The following is a 7,500-nucleotide window of genomic DNA, read 5'->3' on the forward strand; positions in this document are numbered from 1 at the left end:
CAGTTTCGTCAGTCAGTATACAATCACTTACTGATGAAATACGCTGTCTTTTCCGGTTGGGTTGTTTAAGGGGCGAATCGACCTCCGTGCCATCGTCGGAGCTTATTTCAACCACACTCTGATCACTAATATCTGCAACCGTCGTCTTAATTTCCTGCTTGCTCTTCTAAATTAAAAAAATGCAAGGCCTGATAGGTAAAGTGTTGAAGTTCTGTATCTTCTAGTTAAAAACGCGGATAAATTCCTCCTACATACCTTTAATGACTTGTCTTTTGGAGTTTCCTTTTCTTCAATTATTTCAAGATCCGATCCATAAGAGGATGTGTCATCGGATATTTTTCGTCCTCTTCATAAACTCGTCCCGGGGTTGTATTCTTCTGTGGATTCCCACCATTCCATCTCTTGATTTTTTCGTCCTTTGGGTGTCTGAAATTAGACACAACAGAATGAGTTTCTTAGTGTATCTACCGCTAATGACGTTTATTTTATCTCCGCCTCGCCTCTTCCCACTTCCACCAAAAAAAAAGGCAGAACCAAAACGATTACGTGGTTAGAACTAGATGAGTCACCCCGTTAAAATTGTACCTTCGTTGTCGTTGTCCTTTTAGCTTTGAAAGTTTTACCGGAGGATGTTTTAATTTCTTGAGCACTTTGTTCCTCTTTGATTTTAGGGGAAAAACTACGAGTACGTGGCTCAGAATTTCCCTTGGAAGATCTCGCCGCCGTTGCATAGCTTGATGCCTGAAACAAATGTGAGAAGGTTGAGTAAGTCAGCAATACTGTGACGTCCTGAATATAACCCAGGGACCAAAAAACTGTATGAAATTTAAACAGATCTTAGCGAGTTAGTTGCAATGTTAGCCTGACTGATTGATTATTTGTTTGTCAGAAATTGCGTATCACAGGTCAAATATGAACATGTGCCCAAGTTGTGAAACGAACCCAGGCACATCTGTTTACATTATGTATAGCACATGGAAGTAACCAATCCCACCCTTTGCTTGAGCTTCAATGGGACGTAGTGATTACCACTGTGTCCGAAGTAAAGAGTGCCAACTGAGGGACCCAACTGAGGCTCCACAACTTTCACGAAATTGTCATCCTGTAAAATAAAATGTAAAGAAAACAATTTATTACTCCTTAGTTAAAAACTTAATTTCGTTTTCTGAAAGCAATGGAAACAAACGTGAAACATTGGATGACAACAATTATTTACCCCATGCACTGTAATAATCATGATCTTGTAGTGCATCACATTTGCAAAGGCGCTAATCACTAAAGAATTAGCATAATTCTTTTCCAGGATCTTCAACGCTTCTGACCACACTGCAGGCACCTTTTCACCACCCATATCGACGTCACACAAGAAAGCCAAGCGGTCATTTCCCTGGTCCTATTATGAAAAAAAAAAAAAAAAAAAAAAATGTCACAAAACCTCGTACAAGAGACGGCTTTTCAGGTGGTTTCAAAACTTTAAACTATTCATTTTTCCTAAAAAAAAATGTCTGCCCAATAGTCTTTCAGTGTGCGCAGTGAGAAAAGTGTGATGCCCAAAACGTTGCTTTTCAGATGCTCTGTTACGGACATTGTGACAAATATACATGCAGCTCGTTTAAAGTGAACCTCTGAACTGGGAGGCAAGGAAAATTAGGCTTAAAAATAAATACACGTTAAGGAAAAATAATGAGCCCTAGTGTACAATGAAAAAAAAAAAGACTTGGATTAGGGCTCAATTAAGGAAAATGATGTAAAAACTAAGTACAAGAAAAATATTTCATTTCATTCCGTTTGTTTTTAATACTCTCATTAACCGGGCGTCGCTTATGTCATCATCTGTTGTCGGTCACGCAGTCACTTATACTACGGTTAAATAACTTACGTCAAACTGATGGTTTCCCAGATAATTAAAAATGAGGTTGTGCAAGATCTCCGACTTAAGTCCCAGTTGAAACGCTGCAGCCCGATAGAAACAGCTTCCATCACCGGAAGGATTAAAAGCAATTTCAAATCCTTCTTCTTCTATCCTCTGCCGAAGTTCCATTTTAATTTCCATTTTCTAACAAACCCGAAAAAGTAAAATTTACTGTTGACAAAAAAATACTTTTACATTTCGCAATGTTAACCTCGTCTGAGGCTGTGCTGAAAATGTTCAAGAAATGGAACTAATACATTAAAAATACATATATCCGAATCTCACTTACCTCACTTGAATGATTTCAGAAGTAAACGCCAAAAAAAAGTACTTTCTACCTCTCCTGATAATTTGTTCCGACTGGAAGGAAAAAAACCCACTGCACCTCTTTGGTAACGTGCCAAGGAAGAACGCGGTAAAGGAATGGGCTCTAATATATACTTCTGTCCGAGAGAAACTGGGTTTGAAAACAATCAAAAATGGCGCATGGACTCATGAGTAAGTAGTATTGTACGATATATTTTACATACATGTTAATTTTTTATTTGATATATTTTTATTTTTCATTTTTCATGGCTCGCACCCTGGCTCACATGACTCGCATGGCTCGCAACCTGGCTCGCATGACTCGCATGGCTCGCAACCTGGCTCGCATGACTCGCATGGCTCGCACAGTGACTCGCATGACTCGCTGGCTCGCACATTAGGCAGACCCAAGTATATATATATATGTAACATTTTACGCCAGTAATATAAATTAATTATATTTTAATTTATTATAATTAAATCACCGACTGGGTTAGTGGAGTAAAATCTTCCAATATATAGACTGTGTTAGTCGCATATTACGCCGTTATATATATTCCCTCCGCGGATCTATTTGCCATTTTCAAAGCAATCTATCGGGGCAACTGCATGTGGTTCAACCTCCATTGTCTGACAGCTCCTTTAACTTGGTTCCGTGAATTCGAATTAAATTATGGTTATCTTATAACCTATCGTCTTTCTCGGAAAATTAGCGGAAGAGAAATAACATGAGTCTGGAAGCTAGCTAAGTTGGTGACCGCTGACTGAAGTACGGGAGATTTTCAAAGATAGCGCGAAATGTCGGAAAGTGATGAGAACACATCAATATACTAAAGTGGTTTGTTAGTCGTTTTCGTTCTCAGTGGTAGTCTTTTAACCGGTGTTTCAATTATAATTACATATTTTTCTACAGGATATTCGATCGTTCTTTAGCCCTACTGGAAAGACAGCGAAGCAAGGCTCTTCGAAAGTAGAAAACAAGCGCGGTAAGGATTCTAATGCGAAGTCATTAACGAAACAAGATGTAGGAAAGAGCCGAACGAAAACCAAGGTAAGTAATAGATTATGTAGCTTTTGAGAGATAGAGTTATATGTGGTATCATGGAATTCGACCTCAGAGATGACGGAGAAAAGATCCGCCCATATCACAGCGCCTATCTGACTGAATCGATCATCATGTGTGTCTATAATGCTCGGATGCAATTCTCATTCTCACATATCTTCTCCTGGGAGTCGAGGGGGGGACACCTTATTTTGCACATGGTAGGTAATTTTACAACATGTTTTAACGAAGAGTTTCATTCCACTACATATATCTAACCCAAGGTATCTTTTTGGACTGGAATGTGAGAAATGGTGTGGTATTTTGTGTTAACTAACTTTGTAAGTTTAATTTTCAATAGTCAGTCAGAGTATGTCAGGGTAGCTAAGTGAGGCTGATAAGGTACAATGTTTTGCTTTTTTTCTTTTTTATCCTAAACAGGATTGTAAAATGATTCAGGTTTAAAATATCTTAGACATAAGCATTCCCTGCAAATTTGTTCAAACTGCAGCTTATTAATTCTGCAGAGCAGTCGCAGTATGTAATACTAATGCTTATTTCACGATTTTGACAAGTATTGGTAAATTTTCATTTATTTTGACTAAAGGTAAAATGAAATTGTTGATTAACTTGAAAGTGATTGAAAAACAAACCTGGAGACTTCACATAACCCAGACTGTTTTTTCCACAAGCCTAGTGTCTTTTTTCGATTATCTGAGGTGAAAGAAAATGTTTTGTAAGAAAGTTGTGCTGTCAGGAACAACACCCCCCTTGATGTTATCCAATTCTGTTTGGTCTTTGTTGTTATTATTAGGTCCAAAGAACCATTATAATCTCACATTTGTATGAATATGTTATTGTTTATTGGCTGGGCAGGGTTTATCAAGTAGTGAAGATGATGACATTGCCCGGAAACAAAAACCAAAAGAAAATTAGAAGAAGAAGAAGAAAGGAAAAAACATTATTTACTCAGGTAATGTTTTAGGGTGAACACCAACAGTTTCTAGAGGAACAGATGTTGAGACTCTACACAAACTGTCATACCTCTGTATAAGTTTTAATGGTTTCAATGTACATGTAAGCTAGGTAGTTGTGCTGTATAGTGTCCTTGTCAATTCCCAATGCAATGTGCATTATCACAAAAACATGGTGTAAAAAGATTCACATGATGATATGTGCAACGTCACAATGATGTCCTGACCCTATTTCTAAATTAATCTTACATCTCTGTTAGATTCTGATGAAGATCCTTTTCCCCCAAATATCAGGTATGTGATTTGTTTCTTGAAATTTATTTTCCCTCTTATAAATTTACAGTTGTAGTTAAATGTTTGGACCCTAATATCACCCCTGAATCAAGAATCAAGGAAATGATCGCCAACTATAAAAGCTCTTGATTATTAAACAAATTCTCCTTGTCAGCACCTTTGAAAATGTGTAGATACCAGTATGAAGAATATGCATACTGATGTAAGGTTGTATTCAGTACCTGGTTCTCTTTCATGCACTTTCAGAAAAGCCACATCAGTAAAGAAGGAAGAGAGTTCAAAAGCTAAGAAAAATAGGAGACCAATCAGCTTGGACTCGGGTAGGGAAATGATGTGCACTTATTGAGGGTACCCTATACTTTTTACGTGAAGGGTGATTGGGAGATTTTATCTTCACAGGAATCATGATAACATCTTTTTTAAATTTTATTTTTTAAATTTTATAGGATTAACAGCTTCATTAACAGGTCAGAAAGTGTGAAAATATGAATTTGGTCTAATTTTTTAATTTTTTTGGTTTTATTTATCTTCAAAATGTGACCATCTTGAATTTCATGTGAATGTGAAAAAATTTTGGATATTAATTTTTTCATAATGCATGAAAAGGCCCCATATTTTTATGTGACTGAGTTCTACAAAAGGGTTTCAGGGACTCTCCTTATTGATGGAGTGTGATGACTGGATAGGGAAAATACTTTGTGTGAGGTGAGCTTGAGGTAAGATGAGGTCAGTTTTTTTACATCACCTGACCTTTAACCTTGCTGATGTATTTACTTGCTGAAGAAAACAAAGCCATCCGCTTCATCCAGGGTTCAGCACACTTAACATTAGACCACTCTGCCTTGAATACATGTAGGTTTGAATATTATAGCACTTGAGTTATATTTTGATGTGGTTTCTACAGATGAGGAAGAAGTTGCGCCAAGCAAATTAAAAAAGTTTGCCAAACAGGCAGAAAATGTCCAGCAAGTTAAAGAGAGGTATCCTCCATCATTCTCTTTCATTACATTTCACATTTCAGCACCAAACTATGGTGTTCATTTAGAACGTAAGATATCTGGCTTCTTCTAAAATTATCCACCTAAATTTCATTTGTCTGTTTGTTTGTTTGATCTTTCCTCTCTCCCATCAGGCATTGAGAATGTTAGATCTGTCATAGGACACTGCTCTTATGCTGATACATTCACATGTAACCTGTTGACCCCTAACAGTGACCAGCATCTAATTTCTCCTTACAATATCATCCCTGAATCAAACATTAAGGTCATGAGAGTGAAGGAAATGATCACCATCTAAGCTCTGGTTTGTTAAACAAAAATTAATTCTCCTTGTCAGCACCTTAGGAAATGTATAGAGAACAGTATGGAGAATATGCATACTGAGTTTTAGGTGTTAAGGGTTAAAAATGAAAAGCAAACAAACAACAGTGAAATGATAAAGACAGTGTTACACAGCCATCAAAAGTGAAGATAACACATAGTTGTTGTGGTACTGAAATATTTAACACATGGATTGTTATTCTTGCTTCATTCCAGTCAAACCTAAAGAGAAAAAAAACAACTTCTGTACTTGATTTCTTTGGTTCTACTCCAGTTGAAAGGGAATCCAGGAAAATATTTGGCAATAAGAGAAAACAGGTGAATAACTAACTACACTTGTTTCACCAACAATTTTTTTACAGTAAAAATCAGGCATCCTGTGTATTTTAAACAGTACTTCACACATTGTGCATTATTTGAACAGGGAAAACTTTAAACCTCACCAGACCTTGCCTTTCTATAAAATTCATGCATCACGTGTTAATTTTGGGCCCAGTCACACATCCCATGTAAACCCTCTGCCAATCTCTTATTCAGTAGTTATATCAGGATGTACAACAGTTAACACATACCATGTCACAAAATTAATGGGTAACCAGTGTTTGAGTCATGCATTATGTAATCATATTACAGGAATTTTGTGGGGGGGTGGGGGGGGAGAGGAAAATAGTTTGGCAAAAGCAACACCATGGGGCTCTTTAAAGGGATAAGTCCTTTCACCTCTAAGATATTAAAATCAACTCTCTTTACTGTCCTCACACAAGTGTTATGACAATATCTTAGAGAATACGGTGTTCAATCAATCGATATCCTCTTGTCTGATAATTTTCTTATTACATTGCTGTTTGATAGTAAATTAGTATTGTTAAGAGACATTAGAAAATTGATCACTCTTGAGAGGTTAAATTTTAAGCTTGATCCAGAGCTCAGCCCACTTAATGATTATACCTTGATTCCCTGTAGAACCATCAAGAATTATTTTTTGTTTTCATTTCCAATAGAAATTTGATGAGTCTGAAGGAAATGAAGACTTCAAAGTGAATAGAAAAGAAGAGTAAAAAAATGGGAGAGAAAAAGAAGGAAGAGAAAATGGGAATGTCAACCATCACACAACAGAGCAACTATCAAAGAAAAGAAAGGAAGACTTCTCAGAATCAAAGTCTGAGGTTAAAAAGCCTTCCCCTGAGAAGAAAAAGGTTTGTAAGCCTTTTGATTACCATCCTTTATTGTTGCAAAATTATTCATTACTATCAATGCATAAACCTGCTACCCTGATACTAGAATGGATTGGATCTGATATGATTGCATGTGTATGGTAAGTGTTATCAAGCACTTGAATAAGGTACTTGTAGATGAAACAGTAACATTTTATGACTAAATTTGGTTTTGTATGAGATCCAAAAGCTTACTCAAACTTGTTAACTGGTGGTACATTTGCATGTTGTCTATACATTAACCTGTCCTACTATGACAGTGGATGGTTTTTACTCAGATGCACATTACTAACAATAATTGCAACAAAACATTACTTACAATACTAACACTTCTCAAAATACTACAATTACTGTACCTAGAATTTATACTGAAAACAGTAACTATAGTCACAAAACTTTCAGTTACATTCTTGGTGACCTTAAATTTGACATTCTGGGA

At 36.5% G+C, this 7,500-nt stretch overlaps 1 protein-coding gene, 1 long non-coding RNA gene and 1 pseudogene across 3 annotated transcripts in view; 1 reads left to right on the top strand and 2 right to left on the bottom strand.

Moving 5' to 3' along the window:
• Window positions 1–1,284, bottom strand: part of LOC149051847 (uncharacterized) — a 2,193-nt pseudogene extending 909 nt beyond the window's left edge. Inside the window, exons 1-2 of the transcript XR_016184101.1 lie at window positions 256–1,284; window positions 32–166 (exon numbers count right to left, since the gene is read on the bottom strand). The product of XR_016184101.1 is annotated as an uncharacterized LOC149051847 (transcript). The remainder of the gene's footprint in view (window positions 1–31; window positions 167–255) is intronic.
• LOC149051840 (replication factor C subunit 1-like) overlaps window positions 1–7,500 on the top strand; it is a 362,202-nt gene that overhangs the window by 129,935 nt on the left and 224,767 nt on the right. The window contains exon 2 of the mRNA XM_089194981.1: window positions 6,901–7,043. The gene's annotated coding sequence lies outside the window, so the exon portion shown is untranslated. The remainder of the gene's footprint in view (window positions 1–6,900; window positions 7,044–7,500) is intronic.
• On the bottom strand, window positions 2,466–2,636 carry LOC149051848 (uncharacterized). The gene is made up of 2 exons (XR_016184103.1): window positions 2,527–2,636; window positions 2,466–2,496 (listed from the first exon to the last, which is right to left on the bottom strand). It is a non-coding gene; the product is annotated as an uncharacterized LOC149051848 (long non-coding RNA).

Source organism: Pocillopora damicornis, chromosome 1, assembly GCF_964200805.1.
Source record: "Pocillopora damicornis chromosome 1, jaPocDami1.2, whole genome shotgun sequence".
Taxonomy (NCBI): domain Eukaryota; kingdom Metazoa; phylum Cnidaria; class Anthozoa; order Scleractinia; family Pocilloporidae; genus Pocillopora; species Pocillopora damicornis.